Source organism: Hibiscus syriacus, unplaced genomic scaffold, assembly GCF_006381635.1.
Source record: "Hibiscus syriacus cultivar Baekdansim isolate YM2019G1 unplaced genomic scaffold, ASM638163v2 tig00110313_pilon, whole genome shotgun sequence".
In the NCBI taxonomy this organism is placed as follows: Eukaryota; Viridiplantae; Streptophyta; class Magnoliopsida; order Malvales; family Malvaceae; genus Hibiscus; species Hibiscus syriacus.
Window position 1 is genome coordinate 974,869 of NW_024062675.1, and position 14,261 is coordinate 989,129.

The 14,261-nt window shown below is 34.8% G+C and overlaps 1 protein-coding gene across 2 annotated transcripts in view; it reads left to right on the top strand.

The window, feature by feature from the left end:
• LOC120116954 (flavonol synthase/flavanone 3-hydroxylase-like) overlaps positions 1-9,363 on the top strand; it is a 31,166-nt gene extending 21,803 nt beyond the window's left edge. For both annotated transcript variants that reach the window (XM_039137325.1, XM_039137327.1), the window contains exons 5-6: positions 2,454-2,463; positions 9,352-9,363. The gene's annotated coding sequence lies outside the window, so the exon portion shown is untranslated. The remainder of the gene's footprint in view (positions 1-2,453; positions 2,464-9,351) is intronic.
• The last annotated feature ends 4,898 nt before the right edge of the window (positions 9,364-14,261 follow it).

Consider the following 14,261-nt stretch of genomic DNA (forward strand, 5'->3'; position numbering starts at 1 on the left):
AATCCAAAATTGATGTTTCAAAATTCTTTCAAGATTCAAGTGTATTAAAAAAAGGTACTCAGGAACCTTTACATCAGAATTTTTGAAGACCTAGAGATAACATGAGTGTTTCCATTATTCTGGGAACTAGGGGAATTTCAAACATTTTAAATTCTGATGGCTTCTTAGTAACTTAATCCAATAAGGGTAAAACAATACTTTGCATTATTTTGAATTTATATCGCATTATCACGACTTCGAGTCAAATCGTACTAATCCATCTCCACCATGTAAAACTTGTCAATAAAATGGACTGATATACTTGACGAATAATCACTTTTTAATATTGATTACACTAGTTGAACTGACCACTTCCAGAATCACCACTGAACGGAACTAGAGGAGACGATAAGTAATTCGATGGTATTTTATTTTTCTATGATGTATCAATATCAAGAATACCCAGTGTACTTGATTTATGCTCCATAACCTTTAGGAGTGATAGAACATAAGTTTATTGGTGTTTATAGAATTTATCCAAAGACACTCACATATTCCAAGTCGTTAGGATATTTAGGCCACTTTAACACTTCAAGTTATTTCATTCATCTTGAAGTTTAAGGTATTTTAATCTTTTCGGGGTTTTGGGGTATTTCAGTCATTTGAATATCAGAGGTTATTTTAGTTATTTCATAGTTTGATGACATTCTGATAATTCTTTTCAATCTAAACATATGCACTTTTATTGATAATTGGTTAGGTATGTCCTTTTTGGATCATTTTTCACCTTCACTTTTTACAGTACAAGGGCATTTTTGAAATTTTTATCCATAGATCTATTTTTGTAATTTCTTAATTAACTATTCCCCGCATTTAACCTTTAAAGAAATTAATCAAAAATTTTGATTCTGAGATCATTTTATTACTACGTAATTCACGAACTTAGAATTGTTTCCGATCATTATACTAATTTTTTTGTGAGCAGTCTGAGTCACAGTGTTCTGCCTATATTCCATATTCAGTTTAACTCCAATTATAATTAAATAAACCTAATTGACCAATAATTTCCCTTTATGCATTTACCCATTTATCAATGCATTCCGAAAAACATACAAAAGGTAGTAGATTATTTCCTTGATTTACTAGACACACTGATTAACCAATTAAACTCCATTCGATCACTCTCGATCTTAAATCCAACTTCAAAAAATATCTCGAATACATATAAACAAAAATTACGTTAGAAATGAGGCTTAATTACGGAAAATAGATCAAATCATAAGGTAAAATACTAAAAAAACATCTTATCGAGATTGAATTTGGGGAAACAAACTTTGAATTCTAACTCAAAACATCGAAAAACATAAAATATGACTTTTAAAAAATTTTAACTTTTTTGGTCAAGGTCAAAGTCAGCGGTTAGACTGGCCAACAGTTAACGGGCCAGGTCAAAGTCAATGAGTTGGGTCAAAGTCAATGAGTCATGTCAAAGTCATTGCCAGCGCATGACAACACTTACAGAGGTGACGGTCGCCGTTTTGACCGGTCAATTCTTCCTACGAGCAATCAAACACCAAAACATCTCAATTCAACACATCAATAGCCAAAACCCAAGGAAAAATAACCAGATAAAACGATCAAAAGTTTACCTACGTGGGACGACGGGAAATTTATGGCAATGACTCGACCCGTTGATTTGGTCTTGACCAGAATGACACAGGGAGCACAACTGTGGTGGTAGTGAGGAACAACGATGAGCGAGGCAACCGAATTTCTCAAAAAAAATGAGTGGTGGTGGTAGGGGTTTTGACAAATCTTTTTCAACTTCTCCATGGTAAACGATGACTCCTTTTGACAAATTAAGAGTTGGGTTTTGGACGCGGTAGCTTGGTTCTCCGATTGAAGGTGGCGGTCACACTCACCGACGACTGATTGACGAGGAAAAGGGGGAAGAAGCGGCGGAGCAAGTTGAACTGTTTCTCTCTCACGATTTGGTAAAATGATGGCCGATTTCGATGAGCCAACGAACTGTTTGGGTCACGGGAGGATGTCAAAGCCGCTGGTGGTGGTGGTGCACACCACCTCCGGCTGGGGGAGCTGCGAGGAGAGGCGATGGTGGGGTTGTTAATTGGGGGAAATTAGGGACTTTTTTGGGGTTGATTCCCGAATGGGGGGTTTATTTTTCACTAACAAAAAAATGGGTTAATTCAAGGTTAAGTCTCTAAACTTCCCATAGGTTCCAAAACTGAGCTACAAACTTTTAAAAATTTGTAATTTGGTCCTAAACTTTTAAAAATTTGTAATTTGGTCCTCAACTTTCATTTAATTAAATTTTTGGGGTGTTACAATTTTTGACTCCTTAAAATAAATTTTTCCCTCGAAACTTACTCAACTAATAGATATGTAAAAGTTGAGCTTCCATCTAGTCTTCATTCTCTCATGTATCCTTTATAGGTATATGATTCCTCTATTAGACCTTAACCAGTTGAATAAGAATTCTAGGAAAAAATTTTCCTTATCAAATTTCCAGAATTTGAACAGAATTATCCTCGTAGAACCAAACTTACCTTAATTACCAATTCTTAATTAGAATAACACTTGCTTACTTTCAGTGCAACTTGCAAATCTGTTTTCTTTTATACGAGCAGCATCATCTCAAGATTTCCAATTTTACCATGTATTCAAACATTTATTTTAATCTCATATAGGTTAAATGATTGGCGTAAATGGCTCCACACCTATTGGGTTTCAATCTCATAAAATTAGAACAAGAATTATTCTATAACTCCCCAATTCAGTACATCAGTGCAGAACCTTTTGAGTCATAACACCGTGCTTAGGTTTGGACCAAATTCCTTGTTCTCCAATCTACTTGGGTTGTAGATCTTAATCTAAAAATTTTACTTATAAAGTTTAGATTATCATCACAGAATGTTTGGGGAGTAACAAAACTTAAATTTAGATCGGGAGTCATGTCAAAATTCTCAAACAAATAATCTCCCTCGTTACTTGTGGGGTAACTTCCAAAATTGGGACAAATACTAACATTATTCCCTTTTTGTACAGATTAAATCATAACAAATAAGATACTTTGGTATACTTATTATAGAATTATTAATTGACATCAGTGTTTCCGCTCAAAGAGTACAGTAATAATCTAGGGGCATGTACAGACCATACACCTATAACAGTCGATCAGTCGATCTACCCAGAAGACTTGACTCAACCTAAGCTCTGATACAACTAAATTTAACACCCTCAGACCAATGCAGTGACCCGATCCGATCTGAGGTGTCACATTAGGGCTACTGGAGTGACCCACAATAAAAATCCAGGAAAATTTAAAATTTTTGGTAAAATGCCTAAAATCATAAAACAATTTATAAATACAAACAACTTCTAAAATATCATCCATTTATTAAAAGTATAATTCAATAATATCTAGTAATAAAACAAGTTTCAGACTCTGATATAAAAACATAATACAACCTACATGCCCCTAATCACATGCACCGTACTCCGTAAGCAACGCCAGTGGAACTCCTTTACTGATGTCGATGGCTGCACAGGTTCGATTCTTTTAACCTAAAATGGTGAGTAAAAGAGTGAGATTTGGGAAGCTTAGTAATATAGAACTACCAAGTGATGTTGAAGGATATGCAGATAAATGGAAAAACATAAAATTCCCTTATTGATTCAATCGTCTATAGGTTTTCGGGATGAACGGGGTTCTGTTGATATTTCTTTGAGAAAAATACATGAAGATTTTAGTTCATAGGAAACATTCAAAGGACCAAGTTCAAGAGAACGAAATTGGATGTCCAGTGTGTTCCAACAACATAAAATAATGTATACAGATCATTTATAAACGTTATTAGTTTAAAACATATTTTTAAATCACAGTAATACCCTCCAACTGAACACCTTTATGCAGTTTCCCCAAAACTGCATCCATAAGAATTTACCCTAAGCAAACAACAAAGGAGCCACCCTAAGGTAGTACCTTGGGGCTTATGGCCTACCGAAGGTCTCTTTAGGCCCTTAAATAATTACCATCTTTATTAGAGCTAAACCTCCATACTCCAGAATCCTACCCATACAATATCTAGTAGAAATCATATTTAACAGTAAACTGTAATATCAAGATCGTGATCCAGTAAAATCTCATAAGAGGGACAATGAAATAAACCACATAGTCGCCCTCCTCCCCTACATCATATGCAGCCCCATGATTTACCCAAGGGAGTGCCTTGTGGCATGAGAGCCTACTCAAGAAAGTTTATCGGGGCCTCGTAGCCTACCCAAGGGTCACCTTAGGTCTATAAGGAATTACCAGCTTACCTAGATAATGTCCTAATAACAATGTTCAAGTAGTAACAAGTAGATCCCATGGTTTATAAATCATGAACGATTATATTTTCCAGTGAAAATAGGTAATCAGAGAACACATACCATGTAGCCATGGTTCATAAGCTAGTAAATCATAAACTTTAGTGAAACATAATTCAAAATAGATAAAATAGTCATTTAGTACATATGGAACACACTAGAGGATCCAATTATTTTTCGGAGGTACTTAGCAATTATCAAGTGGGGGAAACACGAAACTTCTACAAACTGATTAAATTTAAAAATGAGATCCCTGTGAAAAGGGTATTTGATAGCTGACGGATTCATCAGTCATTAGGGAAGTGATTTATGAAGATCATATTGTATTCAGATATTTTATGAGGTAATTGATCATTATTAAGAAGGAAAAATGTATAACTTTTGTAGATTTGATGGAATTTAGAATAGAGGTCCCTATAAAAAGGGTTCATTCATTAAAAGATCTAATCAACCTTTCGAAATTGATGTTTTAAAATTCATTCAAGATTCGAGTGTATTAAAAAGGTACTCAGGAACTTTTACATCATAATTTTTTAAGACCTAGAGATAACATGAGTGTTTCCATTATTCAGATAATTAGGGGTTTTTGTATTTCAAACATTTTAATTTTTGATGGCTTCTTAGTAACTTAATCCAATAAGGGTAAAATAGTAGTTTGCATTATTCTGAATTTATATTACATTATCATGACTTCGAGTCAAATCGTATTAATCGATCTCCACCCTATAAAACTTGTCAATAAATTGGATTGATATACTTCACGAATAATCACTTTTTAATATTGATTACACTGGTTGAACTGGTCACTTCCAGAATCACCACTGAACGAAACTAGAGGAGACTATCAAGAATTCGATGGTATTATATTTTTCTGTTATGTATCAATATCAAGAATACCAAGTATACTTATGTTATGCTCCATAACCTTTAGGAATGATACAACATAAGTTTATTGGTGTTTTTAGAATTTATCCAAAGATACTCACAAATTTCAAGTCGTTAGGATATCTAGGTCATTTCAACACTCGAAGTTACTTCAGTCATCTTGAAGTTCAAGGTATTTTAATCTTTATGGGGTTTAGGGGAATTTTAGTCATTTGAATATCATATGTTATTTTAGCTATATCACAGTTTGATGACATTTCGGTAATTCTTTTCAATCTAAAAATATGCACTTTTATTGATAAATGGTTAGGTATGTCTTTTCCGGATTATTTTTCACCTTTAGGGGTAATCTTGGTCTTTTTATAGTACAAGGGCATTATTGAAATTTTGCTCCATAGAGCTATTTTTGTAGTTCTTAATCAAGAATTGTCCACATTTAACCTTTAAAGAAATTAATCAAAATTTTGGATTATGAGATATTTTATTACTATATAATTCATGAACTTATAATTGTTTCCGATCAGTCTACCAATTTCTTTTGCGAGCATTCTAAGTCTTCTACAGTGTTCTCCCTTTATTCTATATTTATTTTAAGTCCAATGATAACTAATACACCTAATTGACAAATCATTTCTATTCATGCATTTACCCATTTATCAATTCGTTCCGAAAAGCATACAAAACGTAGTAGAGTATTACCTTGATTTATGAGCCACACTGATTAACCAATTAAACTCCATTCGATCACTCTCGATCTTGAATCCAACATCCAACAATATCTCAGATACATATAAACAAAAATTACATTACAAAAGGGGCTTAATTAAGGAAAACATATCGAATCAGAAGGTAAATGGCTGAAAAATAGCTTACCAGGATTGAATTTTGGGAAACAGACTTCGAATTCGGACTCATGACATAAAAAAACATAAAATATGACATTTCAAAAATTTTGACTTTTTTAATCAAAGTCAACGGTCATAGCGGTCAAAGTCAACGGTCATAGCGGTCGAAGTCAACGGTCATACTGGTTAACAGTCAATGGGTCAGGTCCAAGTCAACAAGTTGGGTCAAAGTCAATGGGTCAGGTCAGGTTGACTCAGTTCAAGACCGGTTTGACTAGACCAGTTCGGTCTGATTGGACCAATTCTAGAAGTTTCCTGGATCGGCGGACAAATCCCACACGTCTGCCAGCATGTGGCTGCGACGGGGGCCTTTTTTACTGGCTGATTCTTCCTATGAGCAATCAAACTCCAAAACATCGTAATTCAACACATCAATAGCCAAAACCCAGTGAAAAAATAACCGGATAAAATGAACAAAAGTTTACCTACGACGGACAATATGAAAATAACAACAATGACTCGACTCACCGGTTGGATCTTGACTAGAATCACATGGGGAACACAACTGTGGTGGTGGTGAGGCACAATGATTAGCGAGGTGACCAGATTTTGCAAAAATCAAGCGACGATGGTCGTGTTTCGACGAAGTTTCTTCAACTTCTCCACGAAAAACTACAGCTTCTTTCGATAAATTGACAGAGGGGTTTTGGATGTAGCGGTCTGGCGCTCTGATGAAAGGTGGCATTGACACTCACCAGCAGCCAATTGATGAAGAAACGATGAAAGGAGCGGTGGGGCAAGTTGAACATCTTCTATTTCTCGATTCAGTAAAACAGTGGTCGATTTCGGTGAGCCAACGGATGGGTTTGGGTTGCGGGAGGATGCCAAAGCTAGTGGTGACGGTACACACTATCGCAGACCAGAAAAGCTGCGAGTAGAGGCGACGACGGGGGTCGGTTTATTGAGGGAAAAGTTAGGGAATGTTTTAGGGTTGATTCCCAAATGAGGGTTTAATTTTCACAAACCAAAAAAAGGGTTATTATATGGTTAAGTCTCTGACCTTCTCACAGGTTCCAAAACTGAGTTGCAAACTTTTAAAAATTTGAAATTTGGTCATCAACTTTTATGTAATTAAATTTTAGGGGTGTTACATCTTCTAACTTAGTTTTCAAGGTTTGAGAATATACCACAATAGTTAGAGAGGCTTGACAACCTTGCAATAATAACTTCTTAGCAGTTACCGTTGAAATCACATTAAATAATAGATTTACTCTTTTACTAATCACTATGAATCTCAGACTCTTTTGGGTCCTTTAAAATCAATCTCTTTAAGGGAAAATTCACAATGGCATGGTAAGGAAATAACTAATTCATACCCAAGATCATGAAAAATTCTTTAAATATAATTCCATCAAGTAAACCTAAAACTCGACTCCTTAAATATTTAATGTATTGTTCTACAAATAAGATTCACCTTTGCCCTCTATTCTAAAGGGTTAGTCACCACTATATCACTTGAGATTAATTCTAACAAGATTTTTTTCCTCTCAAATTAACATAGTACTTATATATGAGTTAGTATAACCAAGATCAATCAATACATATACATGTTTCTCATGAAGATAATGCATACTTGCAAAGATCTCTGGATCATCTTCATATTCTTGAGACATAAGGAAAAACTTTTCTAAAATAAAATAATTGTTTTCTCATGAGTAAGATATGACCACATCTAAGCTCTTTCTTCATTAAGAGGAAAGTTATTCTTTCCACAAAATGAAGGAAAAATCTATTACAACACTAATCTTCCTAGGGTGAAATACTAAAGCCTTTTCTGGTCTGTTAGGGTCGATTAAAATCTCAGTCTTCTTATTAACATTTTTAACTTCCTTATCTTTCTTTTTAGCTGTATCCTGAAGCTCAAAATTGATCGTTCGAGACGATCCTTCTACTTCCGACATCTAATACAAACATGTATTCTTTTCAACTTAAATTAGTAAGGAGTGGCATCAATCAAATCATATATTAGTAATATTGACATCCTAGTGGCATGTACACACTTTTCTATTCAAAAAAGACTCGGTTTAAGTCTAGAATCGACTAAACCTACAGCTTTGATACCAATAAATATAACCCCCATTTCCCGCATACGTTACCAAATACAAGTCCAAGAAGCTACATGATACTTTTAAAATTTTCCTTATTCGAAAATCGATAAAATTTTGTTTCTTTAAAAATCATTAAATCAAATAATAAAAAACAAAACTACTTAATCGGGTAAATTCAAAATATATTATTTGAATGTCCAAATAAAGTTCAATTTCAGGTAGCAAAATGACATTTCAATATTGTTTCACCTCTATCTCGTATACAAGCTAGATATGTCACATCAATCGCATAAAGCATATACTGTTAAAAAATAATAATTTTTTAAAAACTATTTATCATATTTAATATTACTATATTTTAAAAGTATTAACGTTTATACTACAAAACCTTATTAAAGCAGTTAAAATATTTATATTATACATGCCACTACATATACAAAATATTGTAATAGATGTCCTTACTGATTCAGATGGTAGCTTCATTTTCCTGGGTTAATCCGAAATTGCTCCCTACTCCACGGTCTTTTATTTTCCTTTCCTTACATGTAAACCAATCACACACTAATAGTTAATTAGCGAGACATAAAAAATTTAAATAAAACTAAAACATACAGAAATTATTGTATACAAATCAACTATAAGGGATAAATAAAATAAATATTAAAAACATATAATATATAACTATTCCAGAATAATTCGCATGTAAGCATAAAAAGAAAATTAAGTATCTAATTCATATAACTTGTACTTGTTATATTTAAATCGTAATGAATCATATTAACTTGTATTTATTTTTATTTTTAAAATATAGCTCAATGCATTTTAATCGATAATATGAGGTATGTGAGTCTTGTCAAGTATGCGTGCTATGTGCAATTAACAGTGCCTTTTAAATATATTTGCACTCGAAAGTGCCTTGTAGAATTGCACTCGAAATGCCTCGTAGATTTGTACCATATGTTCCATATTAATATGTATCATATAATCACTCCACTCATGGCATGCCATTTGTGCCTCAAGCTCTCAATTCAAACACATCGGCCTTTTATTAGAATAACATATCATTTATCATATAAGTTCATTCATGTATGCTAGTAAAATAAAAATAGCATCAATCTGTGTATCAAAAAACTCATGCTTAAAAGTATTTAAATAAAACCATATAAAATAAAATTGTAAAGTGCGTTTTTAAAAATAATTAACTTTTAATAAAATGAGACTGACTCATCCCAAGTCTTCCTCATAGAATAATTATATAAAATAAGTTAAACACATTCACTTTATATCCCACTAGTAATCCTTAGTGTCGATATTGCTTTCAGTCAGTTCTTTTGCTTTTCTCTCTTCACTTGGTTTGAATTTGATTACAACCATGATCTTGGGTTTGGGGTTTTGGCTGGTTGTTGGAGAAGAGAAGAGTTCTCTTGAATTTTCTTGCAAAAATATCTCATAATTTGTCTTAAAACAAAATTAAAAATTCATTTTTGCCCAAAAGTCAAAATTATCCTTAATGAATCTTATTTTTTACCACCATGCCATCCTTTTATATCCATTTTAATATCCTTAAATAAATATAAAAATCTCATATATCAATTTCCTTCTTTGCCCTTCTAATTTTCCAAAAACATAATTTAGTCACTAAATTTCACTATTCCACTTTAACATGGAAAATCCTCCAAATTCCACTAATTCACATCAAATTATATTTATTAAAGATATCAATATAATGTTTCTAACCTCAAGCTTCCTTCCTTCAAATTTTTGCTAACTTTCGATTCGATCTGGTTATCCAAATATTTTACCGATCTTTATCGTTTAATAAACTTTTATACAAACTCCATATCATAAAAATTTGAAACCCATTATAGTTCCAATCTTGGATTGAAATACTCTTTTACAAACCCAAAATATAACTTTTGAAAAATTATATTTTAGTCATTAAACTTTTACAAATTTACACTTTGGTCACTAGACTTTCGAAATTTACTTTTTAGTCACTAGTCCAAAATTTGGGATATTAAAATTCTTCCCCCTTTTGAAAATTCTTTCTCGAATTTTCAGCACGTGTCTGTTTCAAACAAGTAAGGAAATTTCTTTTTCATAAATTCCCCTCTTTCCCAAGTAGCTTTCTCAACCTTATTATTGCGCCAAAGAACCTTAAGTAGTGGAATTGTCTTGTTTCTTAACTCTTTGACTCTATGTGCCATAATCTTACTGGTTCTTCCTCATATGACATGTCTGGCTGAATCTCTATTTCCTCCGGTGTGATGACATGAGAAGGGTCTAATCGATACTTCAGCATCATCGAAACATGAAAACATTGTGAATCTTGCTCATTTATGGAGGTAAAGCCAACTGGTAAGCTACTGGACCAACCCTTTTGATCGATTCAAGTAATATAGGGTAAGTGAGTATCGTCTCCACAGGAATTGGTCGAGAAATATATTTTCACCACAACTAGAACTAATGTCACAAACTAAGGCCTACTAAGTTGTCAACTTAAGAACTAATATTAATAAAACAAAGAGGTGTTTTAATGAGTTCAGGAAAGTTTGGTCGAGGCAAAATAAATATATAGAATAATAAAACAAAACAAAACAAGTGCTACTTTAAATATAATGCAAACAACCTCACATATTCAGACATACCACAGAGCACTGATGCTAAACTTTTGCTTCGACAACAATTATTTCTAAGTTCAGAATGAATTATTATGACTTACTAAGCTGCACGACAGGATTACTAGGTATTCTTAGACGGTTACTATGGCAACACTACTCAGCGTTAACTACAACCCTTAGTTTGTCGAACTATTATTGTAGCAATACCTCTCAGCGTAAACTATAGGCGTTGTCTATCCTACACTAGCATCTATCCCTTTCAGTCGATTGAAACTCACTCCTTACCTCTAAGGTAACAAGTTAGAACTTCACCATCCCAGATTAATTCCATTGCTCACGTGGATCTATCTTAATTCTTTCGAATCTAAGAATCACTATCTAAACAAAAGGTTATCTCTCGATGCTCTTACAGCGTAAGGTAAAATATTTAAACGATGAGCAAAACAATCATACGCAAAACATAATTCATCATTCATAAACTTAAAAATATTGTTTTGGCAAAACAAAGTTTAACAACAAGTAAGACATTCATGGTTACTCCCAAAATAAGAGCGACTCCCAAAATCGGGGGATCTGTCGTGACGATTCTAATCAGTACTATGCTTGCCTTGGTGATCACCCTCTCTCGAGCCCTAATCACCACTCTGCTAATGTCTGGTTATGGAGGACACCAAGGAAGGTCGGTGGGTAGACGGTGAAGAAGCATTGAGTTGCTTGCTCATGCTTTAGGTAAAGTTCTTCTTTCTTGTTCCCTTTTTTTCTTTGGTGGCTACGGCTGGTTATTTATAAGGAAATATCTCCTAGGGATTTGCATGCTTTTTGGAGTTTTCTTAAATAACCGTTGTCAAATAAATGTCCAGACTTAAAAAGGAAAGGCGGCTGTCAGAATGACTAAGGCTTGCTTGCACATGAAGTAGGTTATCCAACTGGCTTGTGACATAGGCAGTTTCATCACTCCTGCTTCAGACTTCCTCAGATAAACCTTGCCTTGGCGAAATCTGCTCCTCACATTCTCATCTGTTCCATTGGCCTTTGCAAATTTACGTTGTCACGACTGAAATGTTCTTCCTCTATAAGTTTCCTGTACAAACACAATCCAAACAGCCCTTTCTCCTCAGTAGCATCAGTCAAGCCAAATAAATCTTGCCTAAGCAAAATTTATCCACCACAAGCTAATATAACCTATATGCAATCAAAATGTTATGCATATTTTGTTTAGACGAGCAATAACTTAAGTGAAAAGACTAGAAATTAAGTCTTTTTACGGAGTTATCACACCCCCAAATTACGCTATTGATTATCCTCAAGCAACGTACAACAGCTAGAAGAAAATCAAAATTATCATGGAAAAACAGAGTTAAGAAAATCATATGGTTTGAGATTTCAGCCCTCAGCGAAAATTATTTGGCCTCAACATGTTCGACAGTCATATAAGTCAAGTCCTTTCCCTAGTCAGGATTCTTTGCTATAGTATGTGTGTGATTGTAACCAGTTTTTACATAAAGGTAATTAGAAAACTTAAGTAAGCACTTCTGGTTTGTCAAGGCAACAAATTATTTGTCACGCTTAGTTTATACTCCTAGTTATTTATCAACATTTTTTACGTAGGGGAGTCAGCTCATCACAACTACCGTTCCACACTTTAGGTGAAAGAGAGCATACCTTCCACCCCCAAGCTAGTTGGGCAGAGTCATCCTGTGACTACTTTCACTCACTCATATGACATGGCTACTCTTAATTTCTTATGGAGTTTTTCTATTTATGCCTTTTCACAGAGGAGTGTCCCTTTTTATTTTTCAAGTTTTCAAACACTAGAGAGTTTTTACTTCACCCTTAAAATATTTTTGAAGTCTCGGCAAGCAGAAAGTCATTTTCCAAAAATTTTACATATTACCTAAAACAAAGACATCCTACAACCGTGTTTATGAACTTCAAAGAATCAGTCCTAAGGTTGGTTCTTTTCTTTAGACAGACTTAACAATAATTATTGCCTAGGCAATCAAATTATGCATTCATCATTGGGTATCCCTAATTCATTCCTAATAATAATCTTAACCTATTTATGTCATGACAATAAAAATTTTCAACCAATTATCATCAACTTCTTTCTAACAAAGTATGACAGAATATGGTACAATACCTCCCCCAAACTTGAGGGATGCATTGTCCTCAATGCATGAGATTAAAACTACATGAATCTATATACAGATACGAAAAAGAAAAAACTAAAAATAAAATAGAAACTCACTGTGGTGGGGTGGATTGGTTGGACGCCCTCGTTCGATGTCATTTGGGAGGAGAGGGACTCTCGGATCCCGAGTCAACTACTGCTAGCGAGGTAGATGGCTGAAGTATACATCATGTTGTTCTCTTGTAGCGCTTCTTGCTGGACGAGGCGAGTGCTAGAGTTGACTGCTCAACAGTAGGAGTTGGTTGTGCTGGAAATGGTGCTGGACTAAGATCTAGTACTGGGACTGGTGTAGCTTGACAGACAGGGGACTGAATAGGGTCGTGCTTGGGTTACTTCGATGCTAGTGTGAAATATTTTTCGGTGAAGAAGTGCAATGGTGTATCATCACTGCTCTCGGTGGTTTAAAAAAATAAGGAGCTAAGGAACTATTATGTGTCACCTTGGCCTTTCTCTGGTACGGGTGGGACATGGGTTGCTAGAGGTGGCACATCAGTGGGCACTTCTTAGGTAACTTCTGGAGGGACATGTGATGTCGAGGCATGGAATGTGATATTGCCCGTATTGTATTTGACGATGACGTTGGGGAAGGTCGGCAGTCTGGTGTTAGTGTTCAGGAGTAACTCCTTGAAGAAGGCGTTGAGTTGCATGTCCCTAGCCTTGACATACTCGAAGTAAATTTCCATATGGTCCTCCAGGCGTCCGATCTTTTCACGTGTTTCTCAAGTGTGAGTTACCACAACAACTATTCTAGCCGTGACAACCGGATTTGCTTCCCGCTCCAACCCTTCTTGTGGGGCGTCATCATTGAAACTCATCAACTCGGGTACCTTCTTCTTGGTGATGCCCTCCTAGGATTTAATGAAATCCTTAAAGGGCTCCTCAGGAACTTTCTTCTTCTTGCACAGTGCGGTTATCAAGTTTGGAAATAGTAGGTTACCTTAGTTCCTCTTGGTGCATTCATGGATCTGCTCAAAGATGAGTTCTCCAACATCGATCTTCCTCCCGTATATGATCAAGTGCAAGAGCATCAGTCTCTTCACGAGGACAGTGGTATTGTGGGACGTTGGCATTAACTTGCCTTTGAGAAAGTGATTCCACAATTTCACATGTGGTTTTAGTGCTCGGCGATATACTCGTTTCCTCGTTGGGGCATTTTCTTCAAAATTGGCCAACCTAAAGCATAAATCCTATAGTACTTCATCGTACGTTTCTTGATCAACCTCAGCCACAAATCACTTGTGTT